This window comes from Ambystoma mexicanum, chromosome 9 (assembly GCF_040938575.1).
Source record: "Ambystoma mexicanum isolate Mex_15411 chromosome 9, UKY_AmexF1_1, whole genome shotgun sequence".
Classification (NCBI taxonomy): Eukaryota; Metazoa; Chordata; class Amphibia; order Caudata; family Ambystomatidae; genus Ambystoma; species Ambystoma mexicanum.
In genome coordinates this window covers 4840580-4856834 of record NC_090931.1, presented here as the reverse complement: position 1 = coordinate 4856834, position 16255 = coordinate 4840580, and the positions used below count along the sequence as shown (strand labels likewise).

Here is a 16255-nt window from a genome sequence, read left to right as displayed (position 1 = left end):
TAGATGCATCTGTTTTGTTCCTTCAAGAAACCCATCTACAACCGTCAGATGAATTCCGTCTCAATGATAGGCTGTACCCCACCAAATTTTCCGCCTCTAGCGGATTGAAAAAGCGAAGGGTTGCCATCTTGATACGCAAGGGGGATCACGTTTAGGACTCAGGAAGTGGTTCGGGGTGAGAAAGGGAGATTTTAGTTGGTCAATGCTATACTAGAGGGCTGGAAGGTGTCCCTGATCTCCATTTATGCCCCAACACCAATCAAAGTCAAATCTTCTCGAAGTTATCAAAAGCTATACTCGATCACAGCGAGGGGGGAAGTGCTTCTAGGTGGGGACTTTAATGCGGTGGTCAATCCATTAGTGTACAAAACCTTGCCCCCAACAATACATGATGGAAACAATTTTAGGGCCCTTACCGCCTTATTGAAAGACCTCTCCCTGATTGAAATATGGTGATACTGCCATCAAGGGGAAAGGGACTTCACTTATTTCTCGGTAGTCCATGGCGGGTTTTCAAGTTTAGACATGTCTTTCATATCGGATTCCTTGATTCATGATGTTCTGGAAATAGACATACTACCTGAAGCATTATGTCAGGAATGGCACTCTGTCAAGAGTGGCACAGGACCCCCCGGTAGGGTTTGGGTGGCTGTGCTGAAGTAAGGTAGCAGATAAGCACACACCGCAGGAAGTTCAACAAGAAAGAAGAGTAGGAAACTATAGCTGGGAGCCAAAAGGGGCAAAAGATACAAAGGTACAAACAAACTGTACAAACAAACTGGATTCCCTCTTGGGGTGTATGCTGAAATGGGAAAGAGTGTTCCACGAACCTTAGGAAACTCCAGCCTTCTGCACAGATTGCTATAACAGAGGCCCGCGCTGTATGCTCATGGCTGGGAACAACAGCAGTGGTTGTCTGTAACACTGAAAACGCGACAAGGGAAGGGGCAGAGGTTGCCTGCCGGAAACCAACGGGCAAGCTCTGTACAAAAGGGATTACATAAGACACATGAGAAGACAAGAACAGAAATATCCAGTGAAAAGGAAGACAATGAGCAATCTAGCAAAAGAAATGAAGGAAAGGCAGTTAGAAGTAGATAATCTAAGGTGGAGTACAGAGGACTCAAGGAAGAGAACAAGGGAGCAGCAGTCAGGAAAACAGAAGGGCTGCAAGTAGGAAGCAGGTCTGCAGTCAAGAGTGGCACTAGGTGCAGGCAAACTGTAGTGGACTGCGGAGGAATGTAGTAGGTTGCAAGGCAGGGAGTCCAGAAGAACAGGACAGAGAGAGATTAGTAGTAGGCGACAGACAGAGAGCCCAAAAGAATAGGGCCGCGAGGTAGGGAGCCCAGAGGAGCAGGCTGTAGGCAGCTAAGTGTAAAACAGGCTGTAAGGCAGAGGAGTGTAGCAAGCCTCAAAGCAGGGAGCCCAGAGGACAAGGGCTGTAGGCAGCGGAGGGAGCAGGCTGCAAGGAAAGGAGCCCAGAAGAGCAGGGCAGCAGGGAGTGAGCCCAGAGGAGCAGGGTCGCTGACTGTAGAGGGCTGCAGAGGACTGTAGTAGGCTGCAAGGCAGGAAGCCCAGAGGACAAGGGCTGTAGGTAGAAGACAGCGGAGCGTGATCGGCTGCAAGGCAGGGAGTCCCGAAGAGCAGGGCAGCAGGGAGTGAGCCCAGAGGAGCCCTAGAGGGCTGCAGAGGGCTGAGGTAGACTGCCAGGCTGAGAACCCAGCGGAAAAAGGTAGGTAGCAAGCAGCAGAGCGAGATCGGCTGCAAGGTAGGAAACCCCGAAGAGCAGGCAGGGGCTGGAAAACAGCAGAAGCGTGATCAGCTGCAATGTAGAGAGCCTGGCAGGGCAAGGGCGGAGGCTGGAAGGCAGCAGAGCGTGATCAGATGCCATGTAGAGGGCCCGGCAGGGCAAGGGCGGAGGCTGGAAGGCAGCAGAGCGAGATCGGCTGCAATGTAGAGAGCCCGGCAGGGCACTGGATCCAAACAGGGAAAAGCAGCAACAGGAACAGCAAACCAGGTAGCGGGTCAAGGGAAACAGGAGCGGCGAGATCTCCAGATGCAAGACACTGTGCTCCTGCAGGCAGCTGCTTATATACAGCCCTGCCCTGTTCTGAGGCAGGCTAATTGACAGCACCTGTAGCAGCACACCTGAAGACAATCTGCCTCCTCCCTCTCTGGTCCTGAGCAGGTGGAAACAGCACTGGCCGCTAGGGCTTCTGGGGATTGTGGTCTCAATAAAGATGAATGAGAATAGCCAGGAATTGAGGCCTGTAGCAAGGTGCATTGTGGTAAATGTAGTTAATTGAATAAAATAAGAAAGAACCAAAGTTGAGCAAATGGAAATAAAAGACCAAGGCGTGAAAAGCAGTTGTTCAAGGAGTATTAGGAGGATAAATGAGTACCAAGTAGTCCATGATGGTTGCCAATGCGTGCGCCAGCGGCACGGGCATGACACATTAGCTGATCATTCCCCGGTCATGCTAACTATGAACCCCCCCCCCCAGACCAGCCCCTCCCACAAAAATCGCCTGGAAGCTAAAATGATTTCCTGTTAGACGACCCATCAACTCGGGCTCACATTAGAGAAAGAGACACATTCTTCAAAGAAAACGAAAGGAGAAATAAGCTGGGGCACAATCTGGGATGCAAGCAAAGCCGTTCTCAGGGGCCATTTAATAGAACAGGCTACTCAACTGGGAAGAGCTAGGAGGCTATTAAGGGAACAATTAGAGGGGGGAAGTCCTTAAGCTTGAGGAGGAGCACAAGAAGAAGCCTTCTCGGCGAGCACTAAGAAATCTGAGAATGGCGAAAAAGGCCCTAGAAGCGCACTACATGGTGAAGGCGCCTTATGGGATGTTAGGCACCAAACAATTCTTCTACACAAAAGGAAACAAAGCTAATAAATTACTGGCAGCCAAATTGAGTAAACAAATTAAACAGAATAGGATAGATTGCCTGCGAGATAAATCGGGCAAACACTCATTCGGAAGAGGGCAAATGTTGCATTATGGAGGACTTCTTTAGGGAACATACGAGTTCACATAAGGGAGACTTGCAAGCGGTAAATGAGTTTATAGCCAAGGTGAATCGCCCACAACTGCCACAAGCCTCATTAGAAGTCCTAGAAGCCCCAATATCGGCCGAAGAAGTCGAATCTGCCATCAAAACTCTCCCAATTGGCAAAGCCCCGGGTCCGGACGGGTTCACAAACAAATTTTACAAAACATTTGCAAAAGAACTCACACCGCACCTCACAAAATTGTTTAACATTATATGGGAAACTGGATCCGTCACCCAATCCATGGCAGAATCAAACAACTAATTCTGAAACCTGGAAATGATCCGACTGATTGTGCCTCCTATCGGCCTATAGATCTCCTCAACACCGACGCTAAATTGCTTAGCAAAATCATAGCTTAATGACTGGGGGGAAACATTACCCGCCCTAATAGATCGGGATCAAACAGGGTTTATCCAGGGACGATCGGCCCATGACAATATTCGGAGGGCAATAGATTTAATAACCCTAGCTCCCACGATACCAGGCCCCCTTTCCCTGCTTTCGTTAGACGCCCACCGGGCCTTCGACAGCATGTCATGGGACTACTTATGTCAGGTCCTGAAGGGTTTTGGCTATAGCTCACATTTCTCCAAATTGATCCTGGCTAATTTTCAAATCCCCTCCACTCAAATACAAGTAAATGGCCACTGGACGTCACAGATTCGGCTTGGGAAAGGAACCAGGCAGGGATGTCCTTTATCACCTCTGGTGTTCACAATAGCCATGGAACCTTTAACCCAGCACATCCGCCTCCAGAATGAAATCCAAGGGTTTGAGATAGGAGACCAAAGCCATAAAGTAGCATTATATGCAGACAATGTGTTTTGCTTTCTGAGGGAAGCCCAGACCTCGGTTCCTCCGCTCATGAGATTACTGGGGAGGTTTGAACAAGTAGCAGGCTTCAAAATAAATATGGCCAAGTCAAAAGGCCTGAACCTCTCAGAAACACCAGAGGTGCTAAATGGCCTACAGAACACCTTCGCCCTTGAGTGGGTAAACTCCAAGATAACATACCTTGGGGTACATTTAACCCCAACATATGCTGGACTAGCGAGAGCTAACATTCCCCCCCTGATAAAAGACGCGAAGGACTCAATGCTAAAATGGGACCTTCAGGAGATATCTTGGCTGGGGCGGGTAACAGCCATCAAAATGACGTTACTACCTCGACTACTTTCAGGCGCTCCCAGTCCAAATCCCTGAACGAGATTTATACAATTTGCAGAAAGACATAGGCAAATTTATCTGGCAACGTAAGGCACCCAGACTGCAGCGTAAGATCCTCACCAGAAGTAGGCCACTGGGAGGTTTGGGTCTCCCCTCAATCCTAAGATATTACCGAGCAATGCAAATCGCTCCCATCCTGGGCTGGGCAACACAAGAGGATCCCCCGAAATGGAGAGACACCGAACAAATGTTCGCAGGGGCTCCCCTCTCTCACCTCCCCTTCCTACCACAGGAAGTTAGGAGTTCTCAGAGACCCGATCTCCCAACTACGAGCGCCACACTTCGGTGCTGGGACAGACCCACAACACTGAGAGGCCCCAACCCGGGGGTGGGCCCACTAACCCCGATCACACAGAACCCACTATTCACCCCCGGGCTTCAGCCTAATGCATACCTCAACTGGTCAGGCACGGAGACCCTAAGATTACAAGAGCTATATACCAATAATGACCCATTAACTTTTATTCATTGTAAAGAATAATTCAATCTCCTGGAAACGGAGAGATTTAAAAACATTAAACTTAGACATTGGGTCACTAACCGGACGGTGAAAAGGGCGGCCACTAGACATCCCACGTGCTTAGAACTAACGGTTGCAGAGAAGCAACGTCTGCATAAAGTATCAACCTGCTACCACCGCCTGTTAGAAAACGCCCCGGAGGAGGAAAAACTGTTATACATGCTAACATGGGAGAAGGGACTAGAGAGGGAGGTAGACCCTGAGTCATGGCGGAGAATCTGGGACAGAGCACATAGGTCTTCTAGATGTACATCCATCAGGGAATGCGCACTTAAAATATGTTACAGATGGTACTTGACACCAAAGAGGTTGCACGCGATGAACTCAGATTACTCCGATGAGTGCTGGCATGGCTGTGGGGCTGGAGGGGGGGATCTGGGACACTTATGGTGGTATTGCCCGATCATTCAATCCTTATGGTTGGAGATCAGGTCCAGAATCAAGGACATATGTGGTACCCTCCTTCCTTTGGATCCACTCATAATGGTGTTGGGCGCCACTCCAGACGATGGATCCTACCCACACTGGTCCCAGAGCACGGCTAATGAAACATCTAATGGCAGCCCGCCCCACACATGCTCGTTACTGGAAAGAGCTGGAGGGCCCTCACATCGCTCACTGGTGGGTTCAAGTCTGGGAAATTTTGGGAATGGAGAAATTAACAGCTGCCTTGGAAAACCGAACAGACACATTTCAGAATATCTGGGGTCCATTCCTAGATCATGTGGAAGAAAGGGAACATGTTCTTCCAACCCAGACTGACCAGATTCCTTCTTCAGCCCTGCACTCTGCGAGGAAAAGGCAACAACATAGGGATTGTAAATAAAGAAAGGGGAGGCCAATAGAGCTGGAGGTTAATGCTTGGAACTAGAGATGAATTGAGGGAAAAATGTAATCTTAATTGCAACCAATCACACCCAACTATGACTGTGGTGGAAAACTCCCTTTTTTTTGTTTTTTGTTTTATTTTTTTTCTTCTCTTTCCCCCCCTCTCTGTTCCTTTTCTTTTCCGGCTTTCCTCTGGACAAGGACGTTATAGATCACAAAATAGTGAGAGCGGATCTTAAGGATACCTACGAAATACAGTTGTTAACAAGAACTCTAAAGTTAATGAAATGAAATGTTGATGCATTGACAAAGATGAAGCGGAATGTAAGACAGTGACAAATGTCGAGCCTTATGAATACTATGAGTTATAATAAACGATTTTAGGGACAGGCGCCAGTGGGTGACTGATCGAGGCATTGTTTTTCATTGATTTACATTGTTACTGTCTTGTTTTTTTTGCTTGATGAATTCAATGTTTTGACATAAAAAAAAAAAAAAAAAAAAAAGAAGAGGCGATGGCTGGAAGGTTTCAAATTAATCATGACCTCTGGTATTGCTCTGGACAACCCTCCATACAATTGTACTTCGCCTGTCAAGCCATTACAAAAGGGGAAAGACCATATGCAAATCAGGCTTGGTCCCACCCCAAAAGGGGAAGTCCAGCCCAAACTGCTTGGTCACATTCCTTCTACATGAGACCACAAGCATCCCCATTTTTCGGCCAGTGGTTCAGACTTATTCAAAACCTCCCCCGACCCCCATCACTTTTTGGCTGTAGTTTGTCTCCCTAAGTGAGAAGGTATGCCCAGGCGTGGTTCCCTTACTCGCTATGCCATAGGCAACAAAGCTGCACCTCACCGAGGAGGCCCAACAAGGCTGCAATATGTCTGCCGTTTATTTCTGAGCAGAGGGGACTATGATGAAAGATTAACCTGGCCTGGAACCCAGTGTCGGGACTGATTTTCTATGCTCTGGCCTGGTGGACAGATGTATAGAAGGCCAACCTATATTGTGACTGGGACAACTCTGGGAGCTGTAGCCAAACCAGTTGAAGGTAGCAGTGAAGAGAGGTCTAGGCTAAGTCTCAAGAGGTGGTGAGCTTGTAAAGGGTCCACAATGAATACACACAATGGGAATCACAAATTATGCAGTATGTATAAAAATACTGTTCTTTATGGCCAAACAGCACTATCACAAACACTGATAATAGATTACATAGATACAGTCAATAGAGTAGGGCATAATACAAACCAAACTCCTGTACAAGAAAGTGCAGATTAGTTTAATGTACTACAGGACCACAGAGAATTAACCCTAACTTCAAAGTCCTTCCCCAAGTTGTCTGGGGCCTTATGCCCAAATGTTCCAACAGTTTGTGATGTAGGGGAAAGATAAAAAAAATAAAAAGGTAGGGTCTCTTGGGGCCAGTAAACAGTTCCAATGGTTAGGGCAGTGTATTGTAACTAATAGAAGTGTCCCCAACTTTCAAAAAGCTTGCACGAGCAAGAAATGGCAAAGCAAAGTATACGGTCAAATGGTCGACAGGCAAATGGTCAACACCATTTGGTCGACAGGTCAAATGGTCGAATTTTTTTTTTTATTCATATATTTTTAGTTTTTCGTTTAGGCAAAAAAAGGGGTTTTTAGCAAAAAAAAAGCGGGTGGGGGGACCTCCCCCAAAAAAAAAAAAAAAAAAAGTGAAAAAACACAAAATAAAAAATTTGAGCAATTGACCTGTCGACCTTTTGGTGTCGACCAATTGTCCTATCGACCATTTATTTTCGACCAAATGACCTAGAACCCAAGTATAGCAGAAGTTTTATAAAAGTTAGGCAAACCTTTAAAGGGAGTTTAGGGGCAGGTAAGTCACTTACCCCCATTCTCTGATTCTTCCCAGGACTTGGCAGGCCAATGGAAGAAGGTCAGAGGTGGCCTTTCCTTCCGTCAGCCTCAGTCCTTGATTCGCAGGGGTTGCAGGTTTGAGCTGATCTCCGGTCAGTGTCTTTGGCTGGTGCAAGGACTCTTGGGTGAAGAATGCAGAAAAACATGATGAGGACCCCTCTCAGGACTGACTATGTAGGTAAGCTGTTTCGGATGGTGGTCACCGAAATGCGGCGACAAAAAGGGCCTCACTTGTCATGGTCAGACTTTCCCTCCGATCTCAGAGCCGAGGATCCCCCAAGTTCGAGCCCTCAACTGGAAATGGCAACGTCGGCAGCACAGTAGCCCAAACTCAGAGCTGGTCAGCCACAGGACGATCCCAGGACACTTTCGACGGCTGCTCTTCGCAGGGTACCAAGCGGATGTCAGGAATGGATGGTCCCTCCAGTCCAAGGGTCACAGCTCCCTCGCAGGACTTCTGATCAATAGCAAGGCAGGCCTCCTGCAGGACAGCAACAGAAGTTGGTCGCCAGGCCTCCGGTTCTCTGGTTTCTTCACAGGTCTCGAAGCTGAACAGGAGTCTTGGCTACTTCAGGATCTCTGAAGAATGGGTGCAGGGCTCCTCTTACCCTAAAAGCCAGGTAAGGGCCGAAACCCGCACTAACAGGACTACCCACACACACACCTCCCAGCAGTGGTCCAATCAGGACCACTAGCTGGCACAATCATGCATACCACTCAGACACACTGAAAACAGTTTGTTGATTGGGACCAGACTGTCCCAGCCCACATCCTGCCAGCAAACACACATGGCCCTCCACTAGCCTGCCAAAAGCCTCTGCTTTCCCGGGCATTGGAAATCCATACAAGGATTTTCCTGGCCTCACAGGCCAGGAAGAAGGCTAAACAACAAGATGGCCAAAGGGCCAAGCAAAAAACCATGTGGCACTACCATGTTTGGACACTAGCCACAGTTAGTAGCCAAACGCGGTTAACGCAGTAGGACTGTAAAAGAAAAATGTGTAAAAAGTCACTGCTGGACCAGCGTGTCCATTAAGCACACCTAGAGTAACCAAAAATCCTTCGAGTGTTAGTCTAGGGCAAAACAAAAAGTGTACCCCATTGTAACATGCATTGTACAATGACAAAAGTTACAAGTGATAACAAGTTACTACAAAGTAGTAACAAAGTCGCAAGACTAAGGGAAACAATGTTTCCCAGCACTGACAGCCTAAAGGACATGTCAGTTTCAGCTCCACTGCAAAAAGTATAGGTCAGGATCAAAAATAAAAGCAAAAAAAAGTTTGGGGGTCCATACAAATGGAAGGAACGGTGCAGTAAAGAAATCTTTCCTAACAGCTTTAGAAAGACAGGCGCTTTCTGATCTCGACCCTGGAGGTGGTGATCTGAAGGAGGATCACATGAAGGGGGGTAGGAGGAGAGCAGGGCAGGAGAAATGGGAAACCCCCTTGTTTTTCCCTGTAGCCCCACTCTTAATTGCTTAATGTAAAATAACTGAAATGAAGCAAATTAATGTTATTAGGTACTTCGGTCCCATAAACCTGTATGTACTTGGAAGAGGACTGAAAAGCTCTTTGGAGGATCCACCACTGGTAGCATTAAGAAACCACAGATCATACAAAATAATGTATTAAGAGCAGCCTTGAACATGCCTAAAAAGGACCACATATCCCCAGCTAGAAGAAGTGCCCACTGGCAGCGCGTTCGTGAACGCATTATGTTCAAAACGCTCACATTAACGCACAAATGCCTCTCAAACACTGCACCCAGATACTTGTCCAGAAAATTCTCTATATCTCAGTCCAATAGACCTACCCGGTCCGCCCCATCGTACTTCTCTCCAGGGGGCCAAAGCTTCCCAGTAGTGGCCGCAAAACACTGGAATGCCTTACTGCTATCATTAAGACCAGAAACAACCTTTTGGACTTTCCGTAAATGCCTCAAAACGTGGCTTTTTTCACAAGATCTATAATGTATTGCTAGCCTGAATCACAGCACCTTGTTCTACCATGCATGTAAAACCCTTAAGTGCTCATGAACCATTTGTCGGTACCGTTGTTATTTATTCTTACTATAACCAGTGCCGGATGCCCTCGGCTTTGGTACGCTCTACAAATGACAAAATAAATAAAAAGTTGCAAAGTTGTAGGAGTATTCTCATTAATCTCAATGACCCACACCTGAGAGAGGCAGAGGCTTAAAAAGCTGCAACAGGTTCAGGCCAAGAGAGCAGGGGAGAAGCAGTAGCAGAGTGACACGTGCAGACCGCCCATACTGACGATGGAGGAGAGCGGCCGTCCGTGCATCTGCCGGGTCTGAGAGGATCTGTGCCTCTCATAGTTGGGAGGGCAGATGTCACGTAACGGGAAGCGTACATGGAAGAAGCTTGCCCGTGTGAGACCCGTGTTGCAGAGGCTTTGCAGCGGGAGACCCAAGGCAGGGGAAGTTTTCCTTCCTGAGAGGCTTCTCGGGTGGCTGGTGTGCAACCGATGGCCTCAAGGAGGTTTCTGGTGGGTGGCATGCATCAGAAGATCTCGGAGCAAGAGACGCTCCAATTACCAGCAGCGCAGACAAACTAAAAGAAGCAGCCTGCTGAGAAACCACCAAAGCAGAAGAATTTGTATGACGCCTATACAACAAGTGATGTTTCAAGACGCCACAAGACAAATGGGGAGAGGGAACAAGGGAGAAAGATACAATATTTGACCTACTAGGCCTTGTGACATTTGGATCGTGCAAGTGCAGAACAAGAAGTGTAAGGGGCGGGGGAGAAGAGTGCCAGTCTATGCAAAAGTGAAGTGCTAAGGGGAGGGTGGGGGTGGACTGGGTAGGTGGGCCTGGGTCCCTGTAGTACTCTGAGGGAACCAGGCAGCCAGTCACTGAGGCAGAAGAAGGTGTTAGTAGGAGAGGGGGCCAGGGGGGAGAAGGGGGGGGGTGGGGAGAAGAGTGAAGGAGGGTCATAAAGAACTTCCGGAACTTGGAGATCTAGCTCAAGCCTGAGTGGCAGGGAGATCATTGCAGAGGGGGGCTCATGAAGAGGAGAGGCATCTACCCCACCCACTCTTTGATTAGAGAAGCGTCCGATTTGCAGCGATTTGGAGCTAACAGACCAAAGGGCTCTCGCAGGGAGGTATTTAGGGTGAGAGTTGGATGTAGTAGGGTCCCATGCCCCTGAAAGCCTTGTGGATGATGAAGAGGGTCTTGAATTTGATCCTAGCAGCAACCGGGAGCTAGTGGAGAGTAATTTAGGGTGGAGAGATGCAGTCCCTGGAATTGCATCAAGAATAAGTCTTGCAGTCCTATTCTGATGAATTAGTTGAAGGAGAATGAAGGAAGATTGAGGAAAAGGCTGTTACAGTAGTCAAGCCTAGAAAGAACCAGAACTCTGGAGACATTGAGTTTCTGGGGGAAGGAAAGGGAGAACACCTCTAAGGAGGTGCAGCTGATAATAGGCCTTCTTGGTAAGGTCCACGAAGTGAGTCGAGAAGGAAGGGAATAAAAGATGACACCAAGGAGGGTAAGGGGAGGGGCCCATACAGGGCAGCTAGAGGGGGGGGGGGGAAGGCGAGAGCTGTGATCCCAATGAAAAGGATCTCTGTCTTAGTGGTATTAAGGCAGAGATCAGTGGCAGCGCACCATGACTGAATGAAAGTGTCAGGGATGAGCAAGTAGGAGGAAGGGGAGGGAAGCTTGAAAGAGAGCTGTGTGTCGTCTGCATAACACTGGAAGTGAGGGGAGAAGGAAAACATCAAGTGGGCCAAGGGGGCAAGGTACATGTTGAAAAGCTACGGCAAGAGGATAGAGCCTTGAGTGACGCTGCAGATGGAGAGCGTGATAGGGGAGAGAAAAGGGCCCAGATGAACCTGTGAAGGTCGGTTGGAGAGGAAGGAGGTCAACCAGTTCAGTGCCAGGTCTGTGATGTCAAGGGTGTCACAACCGATTTATCAGGGTGGCACAATTTACAGTATCAAAGGCCGAGGAAAGATGCAGGAGGATAAGAACGGGAGGAGAGTAAGCGTCAAGATCAGAGAGCAAGTAGTCACAGGTGTTAAGTAGAGCAGTGTGCATGCCTGTGGCAGCTCTGAAGCCAGACTGGTGGTTGTGGAGACAGCTGACAGATTCGTGTGTTGGGTTAGTTGGGAGAGGACAAGCTTCTCCAGGAGTTTGCCCAGGAAGTGGGTAACGGTAATAGGACGATAGTGTTAAGACGGATTTCTGAACTCTGTCCTGGTGGCGCAGAAGTTCAGAAGGCCAACCTAATTACTTGGAACAGGGTAACCTCTGGACGAGCCAGACCAATCAAGGTAGCGATCGCGGCGGTCAAGACTAGGTCTCAAGAGGGGTGAGGGTGACTGAAAGCCCGCAGTGAGCACACAAAGCAAGAGCGCTAACAAACTACTCCAAACAGTTGTTATATCAAAAATATATACACATTTATTTCAAGGCCTTTAAAACAATGACCGTAGCGAGAAAATCACAATATAACGATACTAAACCAACACATACCATATCAACACAATATATATACACATACGACAGTCTCAAGCGTTAGATGCACGAAATGGGTAGTCCACCTAAAAGGGAAGGAAGACAGGCAGTGCGAAATAATGCTCAGACCCAGTTCGCCTTCAGAGGCACCTAACTAGATGGAAGTCCGAGCCCTGCGAAGAGTGGAGCCTTGTGCTCAAAAGTACCTGCACACGCTGGTGCCAACGGGCAAAAGGAGAAGCTCTTCGGGGGAAATCAGGCAGTTCAGTTTAGTGCACAAGAGAAGAAGAACAAGTTCCGCAACTCAAGCGCAGCCTCCACAGTGGGCAGAAGCAGAGCGTGAGTACGAGAAAGGGTGCTGTTTGACACAGCGGGGAAAAGCAATGGGCTCCTGCAGGAGGGCGACCAGATCCTAGCTATGCTACTCACCGATCCCCGATGCAAGCAGACCCAGGCTTCTCCGCGTCAGTTTCAGCAGCTGGCAGGTTCAGAAGAGCAGAGAACGCCTCGTCGTCGTGTTGAGTAAAAAGACGTCCCAATCGAAGAAACCCGCACAGTTTGTTACCACAGCAGGGCAACGGAGCGGCCGTGTGTATCTGAGCCAAATGTACACTACTCACTTCAGACCTGGGAACGCCAAGTGTACGAAGCGTGTGAGAGTGACAAGGACTCGAAATACTACACAACCTGGCGGCGGTTACAGAGCAAGGCTCCTGTGTAAGCTGGTCAGTCAGCTGGATGGCCCAGAGACGCTTCCTAAGGCTTACTGGCAGGAGATGGTGAAGATGCCAAGAGTAGCTGTTCCCGCTATTCCAAGGGTCGAAGTACCAGTACAGGCCTTCTGGTTCGATCAAAGGTGAAGAGGGGTTTCACAAGGCGACAGCAGTGCAGAGGAGAAGTCCTTCAGCGGGTCACCAGCGATTCCTCGGTCCAGCCTCGTGGTTGCAGGATACTTGGCTCCTGTATTCCTTCGTTCGTGAGAACTCAGGAGATCGACATGGTAGTGGTGTTTCCAGCCCCCTCTTATCCACGGTTCCCTTCGCGTCAAAACGGAGGGGACCCAATGGGAGATCCGCTCATCAACACTCACACCATTCGTGGACCAATCACGGACCACGGTGGTCCCAGGCATTCACACCACCCTAGACTCTCCGGCACCCAGGACGTGTATTGGGACCAGACATCCCAGCCCACATCCTGGAGGCACACACAAGACATGTAGAAGCCCGCAATAGCATCTGTGTTTCGTGGGAAAGTACATGCCCAAATAAGGAAGGCCCCGGGTCGGCTCGACCTGGGGAAGGTGAAGGGAGCAAGACGGTCAGCGGACAGGACAAAGAAGCCTCGTGGTCTGGCCATTTTGGGAGCCAGGCCACCATTTTGGGTTAAGCGCAAGAAACGCGCTTAGAACGCCAAAAGGAGCTCAAAACACAAGAAACGATCGCTGCCACCATTCCTGTCCCTGAATCACTTGCACCGATCAGATACAATCCTAAACGGGTATCTAGGGCCTGTAGAAGGCTAGAGACCCAAGAGATCTGTAACTTAGCTTACAGTGCCCTCTTGTGTCATGTTGCACGAAAGCCGCAACATGATAAAAGAAACTACGGGAAACAGCGTTCCCCGGTACTGACTGTCTTAAGGGCATGTCAGTTTCCCCATAAGAAAAGGAGCGAAAGCCCAGAGGAGTGCGGCAGAAGGCTACACTTCTCTGGCAAAGTCAAGAACAAGGCGAAAAACAACAGCAAAAAGTTTAGGGGTTGCCACATGGAAGGAAAATTACCTACAATTACAAAATCTTTCCTAACAGATAGCAGGACGGGAGGGATCAGAAGAGGGCTTTTTAAGGAGGGGATGCACAAGGGAGAGGTAGAGGGTAGGAGCCGGTGGCAAAGGAGTGGTTACAGAAAGCAACCAGGAATGCGAAAGATAATGTTGTTCTTGATAGCTCTAGAGGAGCAGGGGAGCACCTGTTTGGAGGAGACTTTCATAGAGAGGACTAGTCTAGAGACTTCATCTGGTGCTATGGGCGGGAAGAGGAGAGAAGGGGAGTCAAGGGACACTTAATGGCTTGGGAGGGAGGGTGGAAGAGGATACGTTTCGATAGTAAATGGCAATGACAGTAGTCTCACCAGATGGCTCCATAAGGAGTAGGCCCTATCGTAACAGCATGTAATGTTTAGATGTGGGCATTCAAGGGTGGCACTGGCCACTTATGGACGAATAGGTACAAAAAACGCAAAATCCCAGCAGCCCATCATTCTGGGTCCCCTTGGCCGCCCCTTCCCAGCAGCTCATCATTCTGGGGCCCCTTGGCCACACCCTTCCCAGCAGCTCATCATTCTGGGGCTCCTTCCCAGCAGCCCATCATTCTGGGGCCCCTTGGCCGCCCCCTTCCCATCATTCTGGGGCCACTTGGCCACAGCCCATCACTCTGGGTCCCCTTGGCCGCCCCGTCCCAGCAGATCATCATTCTGGGGCCCCTTGGCCACACCCTTCCCAGCAGCACATCATTCTGGGGCTCCTTCCCAGCAGCCCATCATTCTGGGGCCCCTTGGCCGCCCCCCTTCCCAGCTGCCCATCATTCTGGGGGCACTTGGCCACAGCCCATCACTCTGGGGCCACTTGGCTGCCCCCCTTGCCAGCAGCCCATCATTCTGGGGCCCCTTGGCCGCCCCCCTTCCCAGCTGCCCATCATTCTGGGGCCACTTGGCCACAGCCCATCACTCTGGGGCCACTTGGCTGCCCCCCTTGCCAGCAGCCCATCATTCTGGGGCCCCTTGGCCACCCCCTTCCCAGCTGCCCATCATTCTGGGGCCCCTTCCCAGCAGCCCATCATTCTGGGGCCCCTTCCCAGCAGCCCATCATTCTGGGGCCCCTTGGCCACCCCCTTCCCAGCAGCCCATCATTCTGGGGCCCCTTCCCAGCAGCCCATCATTCTGGGGCCCCTTGGCCACCCCCTTCCCAGCAGCCCATCATTCTGGGGCCCCTTAGCCACAGCCCATCATTCTGTGGCCCCTTAGCCACAGCCCATCATTCTGGGCCCCCTTGGCCGCCCCCTTCCCAGCAGCCACCCTCACTGAACACCACTTCCCGCAGCTGTGCAGCCCCTACAGGGCCTGCCTTGCTCGCAGCGGCTCGGGGTGTGAGTCCTCCCGATCCGGGCCCCCCAGACCACATGCACGCCCCTACAGAGGCGCACCCTCAATAACCGTCTCCCTCCTTTTGTACTACTAACCGCCGGCGCATCTAAACACAAACTATTATAAAAAATTCACCTGATAAATGCCAAAACTTGCTCCAGTTTCGCGCCAAGCTGTCGTGCGCAACGCGCATGCCTACAAAACTCTCGGTGACTGGCTACTGCGAGTAACCAATCAACACCGCCGCGGCTGCACTTCCGGGGAGCCCCCTGCTCCCATAGGACGAGCGCACGGGCCTTCCCATTGCCTCTGCAGAAGCGACGTCACAGCAGGGCGGGTGTAAAGCTGTTGATGGGATGCTTTGACGGGCGGCAACTTAAACCTATCACAGCCCGTGCTGTATTTACACTCGTTGAATGGGCGCAGCTTAACCTACATTTCCGGGGGGTCGGGGGGGGGGGCCCTCAGAAACTCCGCCCCCCTCAGAAACTCCGCCCCCTCTGTTCAATGTGCAAGGGTTGTCTAGGCAGGGCCCCCGAGAATGGCCAAGTGACTGATACACCTGGTGTCTGATAAAAGGGCCCAGCAGGGGGCCCGGCAGTAGTGCAGCCTGCACCAAATCCAACCTCCACAGGCCTTACCTTTCTGCTCACTATACCACCATGGGCCCATCCGTGAAACGCTGGGCCTCTAGGCCAATGTTCCCATACATGCAAATACCCATGTTTGTTTTGGGCATAATGATAGTATAAGAAAACCCACTTAAGGGCATACTTCTGGTGGCTTTGGCAGTAAAAATGACATATCACAATAAGAAAACATGCATACATGCCAACATTCAGACCCACCTAAGAGGGAGTTTTGAGAGAGAAAATCTGGAGACGTAGTTTTTCCCATAGGAATGTATTGGCGCGGGAATTATCTTAGGCGGGAGAACGTGAGATAAATCAATATTTCTCACTGAAAAGTCGTGAGTCTCCTGCCTAAATCGGGAGGGTTGGCATGTATGAACATGTCCAAAGTGGCTGCACAATATGACCCAGTCTAGACACGTATTGACACTTATCATGCTTACTTTACAAGGTA

At 49.9% G+C, this 16255-nt stretch overlaps 1 protein-coding gene across 1 annotated transcript in view; it reads right to left on the bottom strand.

Annotated features, from left to right (window-relative positions):
* Positions 1 to 15547, bottom strand: part of CHEK1 (checkpoint kinase 1) — a 256498-nt gene extending 240951 nt beyond the window's left edge. Inside the window, exon 1 of the mRNA XM_069614070.1 lies at positions 15305 to 15547. The gene's annotated coding sequence lies outside the window, so the exon portion shown is untranslated. The remainder of the gene's footprint in view (positions 1 to 15304) is intronic.
* Between the last annotated feature and the right edge of the window lie 708 nt (positions 15548 to 16255).